At 40.8% G+C, this 11,907-nt stretch overlaps 1 long non-coding RNA gene across 5 annotated transcripts in view; it reads right to left on the bottom strand.

Moving 5' to 3' along the window:
- LOC138760077 (uncharacterized) overlaps nucleotides 1-11,184 on the bottom strand; it is a 74,140-nt gene extending 62,956 nt beyond the window's left edge. For 4 of the 5 annotated variants that reach the window (XR_011355378.1, XR_011355376.1, XR_011355379.1 and 1 more), the window contains exons 1-2: nucleotides 11,127-11,184; nucleotides 937-1,086 (exon numbers count right to left, since the gene is read on the bottom strand). This is a non-coding gene — a long non-coding RNA (uncharacterized lncRNA). Of the gene's footprint in view, nucleotides 1-936; nucleotides 1,087-4,144; nucleotides 4,210-11,126 lie in introns of those variants that run through there. The other variant, XR_011355377.1, reaches the window with a different exon arrangement.
- Between the last annotated feature and the right edge of the window lie 723 nt (nucleotides 11,185-11,907).

The following is an 11,907-nucleotide window of genomic DNA, read 5'->3' on the forward strand; positions in this document are numbered from 1 at the left end:
CATATACCTAAGAATAATGGATGGATCCACCAAAATTCTCAATGTTGCAGCCACACAGGTGCATAAGATTCGCCAGAAATAGTGTAAATCACATTATCACAATACACGAGACAGAAAAGGTGATAATAAATATTTTAAAAATAATTAAATGAATATTCACAGTTGCACTGATCCTCCCTGAATCCCATTTTATATTGTTCACATTTCCCACAGCTTCTCCCCAGATTAACCTCTACGTCCAGGATTTGGTGTTGCCTTATCCACCTCATATAGGCTGAAGGTTTAAACATTTCCTTTCATCTTAACCCTACTTCAGATAACCCACATGATAGGGTACAATAGTGACAGATTACTCTTCTATCTATGTCCCTTCTGTTTACTCTATTCATGCCTCTCATAATTTTAGGTAGAGACACCCCTCAGTCTCCTCTGCTCCTGAGAAAACAACCCCAGACTATCCAATCTCTCTCCATGGATTAACTTGGTTTGCATCGATAAGTTGGACATAATTGCCTCTTTCCATGCGTTAGATAAGACTCTAGTGGGCAAAGGAGTTTAGGGTTATGGGGATAAGGCTGGAAAGGGGTACTGATAGTAGTGATCAGCCATGATCTGTAAAATGGCGGTGCTGGCTCAACGGGTCGAAGGGCCTACTCCAGCTCCTATTGTCTATTGTCTATTGTCTATTGTCTACTGACTTTATGACTGTCTCTATAACCTCTTGACATTACCAAAGACTGGAGAAATTAGTTCCTCCATTTCCATGCCTTTGCTGCAGTTTTGTTGTTATTCCCACTTCATCCCAGGATTCAACAACAGCCAGTTGTTTTACACATTGCACTGGACCAGAGTCCATTTGGGGTTATTTAGAATCCTTACCTTCAGAAAGCTGTCCACTCTGGGCACAGGTGCTTCCTATTCCATTGTCTGACTTACCTGTCTCACGTCCGGTCTCCGTTTGAATCTCCAACCATCGGCACCCTCTGATTTAAATGTTCTTCTTGATTCTACTCTCCAATTCTTCCCTTGTCAGCAGATCATTTGTGCTGTTGTCCGGGAGTTGGAACCTAAGTCTGTTTGAGTTATCTGTGGGAGAGTTCATAACATGTGTCAATGAGTGACATTGAGAAATAGAAAGTTACCTGCAGTGAGAAAGCATGCCAGAAATAAAGGAGGAATGTGCAGAAGGAGGTAGAAGATGGCCATTGGAGTGTTGTGTAGAAATAAAGAGCAAGAAATAAAGAGGGAAACGACACACTTAAAGAAATGTGAACCACGTTCAAAGGACCATGCTGTTCACATTCTGATGATAAGTATTAGGTTTCATCAATTGAATTCTATTTTTAAATCTTTTTTGTGCTGAAATTTGTTAGAAAGGCTCAAGGTAATATTGTCCAAACCACTCTGGGTTCAGGCACCAGATATAGTTTGACAGAAAGTAAAAAAAATTTAGGGTGTTAAGTGAGCAGTCAATCTCAAACACATTAACTTCTTATCTGAAAGGTTGGATTGTAATTACCCGGTTATATCAGGTATCAATACATTCCAGTGTGAAGTTATTTGGTCTGGACTTAAGTTTGCAACAGAATCTGAACTGTCAGCTTTCTCAGTTCATGTTTTATTGAAACTCCAAACACCTTTGGTCTTTCTGATGACATTTCAATGACTACACAGCTTTTACTCATTTTAACCATCTCATTTAAACAATTTGTATTTATCATTCATCACTAATTCTTAGTTTTTAAACAACATTCCAAAATAGCTGTGTGAGGTATATGAACATAAAGAGAGGCTGGTCAAATTTGGGTTGTTTTCTTTGGAGCATCAGAGGCTGAGGGAAGATGTTTATAAAATTATATGAGGCATTCATAGAGTAGACTGTTAGAATATTTTTCATCACATACTGGAAGACACGTGTTGAAGGTGAGGGGAGGAATGATAAGGGAGATGTGGTAAGTGCCTGGAATGGTAGTAGTGGTAACATTTAAGAGGCTTCAAGATAAGTGCATCATTCATTTTACCACCATCAGGACACTCGTACACCTGGGTTTCTTCTCCCCTGACCCACTCTCCTTCTTCTCTCTGTCATCTGGTTCCATTTGGCAGTCATGCCTCATTTATCTGGTTGCACATCAATCCTTCAGCCTCTCTCTCTACTCTTCTCCATTCCACTCCACCCCCAACAACCTCCCCCTTCCCTAAACCTGACTCCATTTGCCTGCATTTTTTGTTATTTTCCTTATCTGTTTCCACTGTTACTCAACAGTCACTGGCTCCTAATTCTACCCATCATCATCCACTTCACCTGGTTCCACCTATCACTACAAACCTCCGTCTCACCTCTGCCTATCAACTCCCTATTCTTGCTATCTCCTCTCCACTCTCTGAGTACTGATACAGGGACCATCTTTGGCTTCACAGCTGCTGCCTAACCCTTTGAGTGGTTCAGCTTGTTTCTAGCTTGGTTCTTCCTCTTGACCTTTCTTTCCTCATTGTTTTGTACAGCTCTATAAGAAGGCTACTTTAGCTCCAAAATTCCAAGATTGATAAATGTCCATATATAAAACAATAGTCCAGCTATTATTTATATATAAACATATGTATAGACATTTCACTGTCTACACAAAACCCTGGAACACATGGACAGCAAAGATGCATTCATCAGGATGCTTTCTATTGACTACAGTTCAGCATTTAACACCATCATCCCCTCAAAACAGATCAGAAAACTCCAAGACCTGGGACTCAACATCCCACTGTGTAATTGGATCATGGATTTCTTGACCTTTCCAACCACAATCAGTGAGGATTGGTATAAAGAAAGGCGATGATTCAGCATACAGGAGGGAGATTGAAAACTTGCCTGGATGGTGCACAAACAACCTTGCACACAATGTCACCAACTCTAAGGAGCTGATTGTTGACTTCAGGAAGGGAGATCATTGAATGATCAGAGGTGGAGAGGGTAAGCAAATTTAAGTTCTTTGGAGCCACTATCTCAGATGATCTTTCCTGGGCCCAACATAATAATGGAATCGTGAAGAATGCACGTCAGCACCTCTACTTCCTCAGGAGTTTGCGGAGGATTGATATGAGACCAGAAACCCTGGTAAATTTCTACAGATGAATGGTGTCATGGTCTGATATGGGGACACCAATACTCATGTGCATAAAGCCCTCCAAAAGATAATGGTCACAGCCCAGGACATCACAAGCAAAACTCTCCCCAATATCAAGACTATCTACAAGCAATGCTGCCATCAGAGAGCTGAAGCAATAATCAAGGATACACATCACCCAGCACATGCTCTGTTCTAACAGCTGTCATCAGGAAAGGGGTATAGGTGCCACAAGACTCACACCACCAGGTTTAGGAACAGTTGCCTCCCCTCCATCATCAGACTCCTCAATAAAAAACTCAATCAAGGAGTCATTTAAGGACTCTTACTTATATCCTTCATTGATTTTTTTATTCTCTCTGTATTGCACAGTCAGTTTGTTTACATTTGTTATCTGTTTACTGTTGTTTATTCCTTTACATGTGTATGTTGTATACTGTATTTTTTAACTAGTAATTCTGCCTCATCTAAAGGAAAAAAAATCTGAGGGTTGTATATAATGTCATGTATGTACTCTGACAATAAATCTGAAATCTAAACATGAAATCAGTTTTGCAGTTGTGCTTGAGTATATTCCCATCAATTGCATTTGTAAAATTTCTTTCTCCTCATTCATACAAATACTGGCATTTATACAATTCTTCCTACAAGCTTGAGGTATTACAAAGAATGGAGAAGAGTAGAGAGAGAGGCTGAAGGGTTGATGTGCAACCAGATAAATGAGGCATGACTGCCAAATGGAACCAGATGACAGAGAGAAGAAGGAGAGTGGGTCAGGGGAGAAGAAACCCAGGTGTACGAGTGTCCTGATGGTGGTAAAATGAATGATGCACTTAACTTGAAGCCTCTTAAATGTTACCACTACTACCATTCCAGGCACTTACCACATCTCCCTTATCATTCCTCCCCTCACCTTCAACACGTGTTTTGTGTGTCTGGGTGTCCCTCTATGTGTGTGCACATTTTTGTGTTTGTGCCTGCTCATCCATCTATATTTCTGTTTTGAGTAGTCTCCAAACTCCTACCTGAAAGTAGTCAAAGCTTCTCTGAGAAACACATGCAGTCCTTGTATCTCTCAGCTAATCTTCACTCATGTTTAACGATGATGTAGTCAAGAGGCTTGTACTGATGTATTATTGAGCCCCCCCAAGTAGAAAACTGCATAATATATTGAAATTTTTCAGAAATCCTCTATTTTAACCTTAATGAGAGCAGGTTAATCTGCTGCTGGGGATGAAGTAATCAGCCATTCATTTGGTGCCATTCTCTTCTGAATTATATGTGATGTTTTGGACGGCTGCTGAGTGGAGCTTTTTAAACATTGCTATGCATATTTCTGCTTTCTCTTATAAAAAGTCAAAAGAAGGTTAGTTAACCCATGTATCCTACTTTATAATTCCTGGAGTTGGTAAATGAAGACTGTGATTTTAGAATGGTCACAATACAGTGAGGTTCCCAAACTCAGTAGCATTGTGAACTGAACTGATAACTGTGTGGTACGTGTGGGGAATCTGTTCAGAGTGGGTTAATGCTTTATAAAGAGCTTACAATCCTCTAATTGAGAAGTCCATCTGAATGTCAGCGCTGAAAGAGGTTAAAAGATCTTATGAGGTCAGAGAACTTAAAACTGCATCCTTAAAGTTCAAAGGTTCTTAGCGCTGTCAGAATATCCCCTTCACTGAATGGATTATATATTACTCTTCACCCACCCATTGTTCTCCTTCACTTAGGTAATATGACATAATGTGAGGGTGTTCAGTACAGGTCCAGAAAAACACTCTCATCAGTCCCACTTGGTATTTTCCCTATATCTGTGCACTCCCAGATTTACATGGAAGAAAATCACCCCATGAAATTACTTATTTCATATGCACTTGATTTGGCCCATAGTAGACTGCTAACTGATATTATGGAAAATTATGGTTTGACTATACCCTGCAGCAATAAAAAGCCTTCTGACTTAAGGGCCACACAATGATAACACTAAAGAAGCAGAGGATGGAGAGAAAATGACCAGAGATAATGACCATAGATAATGGCATTCAAAACTTTAACCTTCTAATGAGGAAACAATAGACCAACTACGAGTGCCACTAGGAGAAGTTACTGAAGAAAACGTCTGAGAGCACAGGCCATGAGTTATGCTGCTTCCTGATGTCTTGTGTATTGTATGCAGTGGCCACCCAGCTCCAAAAACTCTGGTGTCACTCAAAAGCTTGTGTAAAACATTCCTTCTCAACAACCCGATCAAACTGGATTTCTCCTTTTGTTAATGAACAGAATTGAAGGAGGAACATGAAGTAACAGCTGCCTCTGCAGAGGTTTCAGATCTGCAAGGAGACTGCAGCTGGGCCTGGATGATGGCAGACCTGCAGAGCCTCACCAGCAGTTCCCAATTTTATTCCAGATTTTCAACATGCACAGTATTACAGTTTTGCACTTCTCCACCTAAATATGGACAAGGACAGCATCTCTTTGATTCAGATTTAAGAATGTTCATCAAGAACATTTCAGAAGTATGCCCCTGGGTATGTTTTCAGGCCATGAATATCATGTTGCTCATCAACATTTTTAAAATTTCTATAAAGAAAACTTGTTCACTCATGCTCTATCTACAAAATTATCAGAGAATACAAAATAGTATTTATTTTTTCAAAGGTTAGTACTCTGCTAATTCTTCAATGTTCCTTTTTTTTTCTATTGAGAGAATTAGAAGATTCTTTCAAGGTTAAAAAGAAATCCTGTTTACTCTCTATTCTCTGGTTTCCCCCCATCCACCCTCTCCTCCATATCACAAAGGTGTGCTGGTAATTGATTCAAATTTATTCTCAAAGTACATACATAACATTATATTCAACCCTGAGATTCTTCTTACTGTGGCCCAGGCAGAATTTCTACTTATCTATAACTATAAACTGTACTCAAGAAAAGATACTGGTGGAAAAGAGAGAAATGTAAACAATCTGACTATGCAAATACAGAACAAATAAATATTTAGTAATAAATAATGTTCAAAGTAAGAGTCCTAAATGATTCTCTGATCGAGTCTGTTGTTTAGGAGATGGTGGAGGGGTAGCAACTGTTCCTGAACCTGATGATACACGTTTTGTGGCACCTGTACTTTTTTTCTGATGGCACTCGTGAGAACAGTGCATCTCCTGGGTGCTGTGGATCCTTGTTGATCGCTGCTGCTCTCCAAAGACAATGTTCCATGAAGATTTTCTCACTGGTGGGGAGAGTTTTGTCTGTGATATACTGGCTTATGTCCATTACCTTTTGCAGAACTTTCCACTCAGAGATATTGGTGGCCCCATATCAGGTGGTCAGCACACTTTCCTCTATATATCTGTAGAAGTATAATCACAAAGCTGGAGAACCTCAGCAGGTCAAGCAGTGTCCATTATATAGCAAAGGTAAAAATAAATCACTGACATTTTGGGCTTGAGCCCTTCATCAAGGTATCGAAAAATGTCAGCAGGTGTCCAAACGAGAAAGTAGGGGGGACGTCTGGTCACAAAGGCAGGAGGTGATAAGTGGAGAAGGGAATGAGGGGACAGCAGTAATCAAGAGGAGGAGGGATGGCTAGGTGAATAGAGAGGGAAGGGGGAGGAGAACTGGAAAGGGGTAGGGAAAAGGGAGGGGGAAGAGGAGGGCAGGTTTGCAGAACGAGAAAAGTCACTGTTAATGCATCTGGCTGGACAGTGCCCAGACAGAAAATCATGTGTTGTTCCTCCAATTTGCAGGTGGTCTTCGTGGGATATAAGGCCATGGACAGACATGTGAGCATGGAAGTGTGTTACAAAACTGAAATGGTCGGCTACTGGAATGTCTCTGTCACTAGTATGGATGGAGCAAAGATGCTCAGCGAAACAATCTCCCAATCTGTGTCCAGCCTTTCCGATGTAGAGAAGTCCACCAAGGGAGCACCGGATGCAGTAAATCAGTCCTGCGGATTAACAAGTGAAATGTTGCTTCACTTGAAAGACCTGTTTGGGGCCCCAAACAGTGGTGAGGGGGATGGTGTTCACGCAAGTGTGGCACCTCCTGTGGCCACAGGGTAAGGTGGGGGGGTGTGATTGGTGGGGAGGGATAAGTGCACAAGGGAGTCATAGAGGGACTGGTCCCTACGGAAGGCAGAGAGGGGAGGAGAGGGGAAGATGTGTCTGGTAGTGGGATCCAGTTGTAAGTGCTCAAAATTCCAGAGGATAATGTGTTGGATGTGGAGGTTGGTGTGGTACAAGGTGAGGAAAAGGGGGATTCTATGTTTGTTGCATCTGGGGGTAGAGGGGGCCAGGAAAATGACCAAGAAAAGGAGGAGATGTGGGCGAGGGCTGAGTTGACTTTGATGGATGGGAAGCCCCGTTTGATAGTGGTGGAGGGGAAGCCACTTTTTTTTATCTTTGCTATATAAAGGGCACTGCTTGACCTGCTGAGTTTCTCCAGCTCCGTGTTTTTACTTCAGTGACGGTGCCTACAAATCGTCATGTTTTACTTCTTACTTTACACATCTGTAGAAGTTTGCAATATTTCCAAAGTCATACCGAATCTCCACAAACTCCTGAACAAGTAGGGGTCCTGATCTGTTTTCTTCACGATGAAATTTGTATGTTGGGTGCAGGATATGTCCTCCAAGATAGAAACACCCAGGAATGTAAATTTCCTCACCTTCCCCATCTCTGATCCCCCAAAGATCACTGGATCGTACACCTCTGGTTTTCCTTCCTAAATTCATACATTGTAGACTTTGAGTGACATTGAGGGAGTGATTGTTGTGAGTGTGCAGTTCAACCAAGCTTTCATTCTCCCTCCTGTATACTGACACATCGCCTCTTTTTATAGAGCCCACTACTGTGGTATCATCAGTAAATTTAATAGTGTTGTCACACGAAGCCACACAGTCATAGGAGTAAAGGAAGTAGAGCAGGGGGTGAAGTACACTGCCCTGTGGTGCTCCGGTACTGATGGAGATTGTAGGAGATGTTCTTGCCAATCTGCACTGATTAGGGTCTGGAGATGAGGAAATCCATGATCCAATCGCACAGTGGGGTATTGATGCTTGGAGTTTGCTGATCAGTTTCAAGCAGATGATGGTGCTGAATGCTAATCTGTAGTCAATAAAGAGCATCCTGATATATGCATTTTTGCTCTGTAGGTTCTCCTGACAATTGGTGGGTCCCAGTCCTAAATTTACCTTTTATTCATTTGAACCTCCATCAGGACTTGGTGCTTTGAGCCATGCTGCAAATGGAGGAATCTCCTCAGCTGAGGACGTTCGTTTCTGCCTGTCAACCTTGCTGTGGTTCTGTCACCATATAAGGCCACATACACTTTTGGAGACCACAGTCTAATTCAGCTCACCACTCAGAGCCTGCTTCACCTTGTGGGCTCAAATTGTATGCAAGGATTCAGCTCCTCCAGCTCTCCAGGAAAACTGGTAGATTAGTTGTTTAGGTGACTAGGTGGTTCGACTGGACAGTAGGCTTGGACTATTCACCAGCAAGTAATTTTAGTTCCAATACTCAGTCTTCCATCTGCCTCCCCAGAATTCCCCCATCTCCTTCAAATTCACTCCAGCACACTCTTGGTTTTACCGCACTTCCTGGTATGTGAACTATTCACATCCTGATCTGATCATTCCGCCTCTCCCAAGCTTCTCGGCCACTTTCACTTACTCTTCTGTTCCTGCACAAACTTCCATGACTTTTCCTATATTCTTCTCTGGGCTGCAGTCCACACCACCTCCACCCCCAGAGACTCTTGATGAGGCCATCCTCCATTTGAGATGGACATTAAACTTGGGCCCCTCACCTCAAGCTTGTACTGAATTTTAATTCAACATTGTAGGAGAGTCATGACAGAAAAGCCAGAATGAAAGTGGAATGGCAGGTAACATTGGAATGGATTTGGAGGAGTTATAGCTAGGTGCATAGGGCGAAATTCCCTATAAAACATTTGGAGCAAGATGATCTGCACCCTTGGTATCCAATGCAGATATTGCATTTTGGGGATCTAACATGGGTAGGTCCTACACAGTGAATGACAGTGATCTGAGGAGTGTGGTAGAGCAGAGGTATGTATATAGGAGAACCTTAAAAGTTGCATCACAGGTGGTCAAAAGGGTGTTCAGCACATTGGCCTTTATCAGTCAGAGGATTGAGTATAAAAGTTGGGAGTCCTATTGGAATCCTATAAGACATTGTTGAAGCCTCATTTGGAGTATTGTGTTCAGGTTTGGTTATTGTGATTCAGGAAAGATGTCAAGCCGGAGAGAGGGCAGAGTTTACAAGGGTGCTGCCAGTGATGGGATTGAGCTATAGAGAGAGGTTAAGCAGGCTAGGGCTTTCTTTTTTGGAGAGGAGGAGGCTGAGGGATGATCTTACAGAGGTGTACAAAATCATGGGAGGAATAGATCAAGTGAACACACAGTCTTTTGCCCAGATTAGGTGAATCCGTAACCATAGGTTTCTGGTAAAGGGGGAGAGATTTAACAGTAACCTGAGGGGTAACATTTTACATAGAGGGTGGTGGGTGCATGGAACAAACTGCTGGAGAAGGTGGTTGAAGCAAATACTACTGAAGCGCTTTAAGAATCATTTGAACTGACACATAGATAATATAGATTGAGAGGGATTTGGACCAAACGCAGGCAGGTGGGATTAGGGGGCTTTTTAGTGGCACGGACAAGTTGGGCTGAAAAGTCTGCTTCCATGCTGTATGACCATATGACTCTATTTCTTTTCTTCCTCCACTTTTGGCTCTTATAAGCCTTCTCCTTTATTTTGTATTTTCATTGTTTCTCTTCACATTTTATCACTCCTCCTTCTGATTGACAACTGCTGTCTTGTCAATCAAACTTTGGATTTTACTCAAGTGCCTAATAATGATTACAATCAAGTCATGTGCATGGAGTTAGGAAAGAGCATTAATAAAATCCCTCTGCTTGTTTATGAAGTCTCAAATAAGAGTAATCAAACAGAATACATTACAATCCCTGTAATTATTGACTGTGAATATGTTTTTAAGACTTCAATATGAGAGTGATGCAATAAGACACAAAGTCTCCTGTCATTTAACTGATCGTCAGCAAGATATGTTATAATTCATACATGTTTCTTTCGGCCTAATTTGTCTGGTAACGCCCCATGTACAAGCATTTTCATGTCTTTTTACCAGAGCCTTTAAGAAGCAGGAGGTCCAAATTAGTTATAACCGATTAAATTGCTAAATATCAAAGGGTCCCAACTGTTTTTTGAATTGTGGAAATTAATAGCAGTCAGTTGGAATTATTAAACACTACACACCAGTTGTGCTCTTCAGGGAAAATTTGGGATGATATCAGACTCTCCAACATTATTGCTTTATTGTTAAAGGGAAGTCCATAAGATAGTTACATTTTTGAATTACTAACAGTAACTGTAAAATCTAAATTTATGAATAGGTAATATATTAAACTTTTTGTATAAAAATGACTCGTTTTGTTCTTTGTACTAAATTTAACTTTAGACATACAGCAAGGTAGAAGGCCAGTCCTGGGCTGCCCAATTATACCCAATTAACCTACAAACCCTGGTACGTTTCGAATGGTGGGAGGAAACCAGAGCCCCTGGGAAAACCCACTTAGACATGGGAAGAATGAACCAACTCCTTACAGACAGTGTGGGATTTGGACCCGATCGGTGGCATTGTAATAGTATTGCACTAACCGCTATGCTAATCTTATCACCCTGTGAGAGGAATCCAAATAAATAAATTAATTAGTAAAGTCCTGTTTCAAAATTTGCCTCAACTGAATTTGAAATAAAGAATGCAGCATTAAAAATGTTAATTATTTGTCATATAGTATTCATACTCCAACCCAAAGGATATTTGTCCTATGACTAGTGTTCTAGTGGTGTTAATGGATGATAGCTTCTGCATTATTCACTTTGAAAATTAAATTAATGCGGCCAATGAGTTGAGTAACAACAGAAAGAGACAAAAAATACAAAGAAAATTTCTCGTGCTCACGTTTCCTCTACATCTCGTTGAATAATGAGCATGTCATTAGTCTGGGCGGATATTATGACATATTACATTATAGTGACTATGGTTTGATGGGGGGGGGTATTTGTAATAAAGGCCCATGATGTGGTCATTATTGTGCTATAATAACCAGCCCATGTCTGGCAGATGGTCATGATTGGTATTTTTCAGCATTATGCCTTCTGTTCCATATGACACATTTATTTTCAAAAAATGGTCATTTGCATTTTTTATTAATGTTTATGCACAAAGGTAAAAATGGAAATGGGTAAATTTGTTCTCACATGATCACATTCAGTCATTTTTGGCAGCTGTATTATTATTGAAATATATAACTGGAATTTAAGGGACCTTAAAATGAATAAAACCAATGGGTATATGTTGGCTGCAGAGGGTAAGCACAGATAGATTTCCCCTCCAACGATGATCACTGACTCAGGGATTCAGTTGACCTGTGTCTTACTTAAACGTAAACTGTGAAACCGATTAACAAGTTTCTAAGAAGATATTATCTTTAAACCGATTGGCATTGTACTCACACTGCTCAAATACAGGGTGATTGCAAATCATTCACCTAAAATGTCTCCTCTGTTTTTTTTTCTTGAATTGCCCCTCATCAGTCTCAAACAGTAATCACCATTGAGCTCTGTATTGAGTCTTGTGGTTAAAAATGGCAAATAAATACTCTGCTTTAACTGTACCCTTTCTGCACCACAAGTTTTAAAAATAATTGCATTGCAGCAAGCAAAATTCCTGCTTTTTAATT

Source organism: Narcine bancroftii, chromosome 4, assembly GCF_036971445.1.
Source record: "Narcine bancroftii isolate sNarBan1 chromosome 4, sNarBan1.hap1, whole genome shotgun sequence".
Classification (NCBI taxonomy): domain Eukaryota; kingdom Metazoa; phylum Chordata; class Chondrichthyes; order Torpediniformes; family Narcinidae; genus Narcine; species Narcine bancroftii.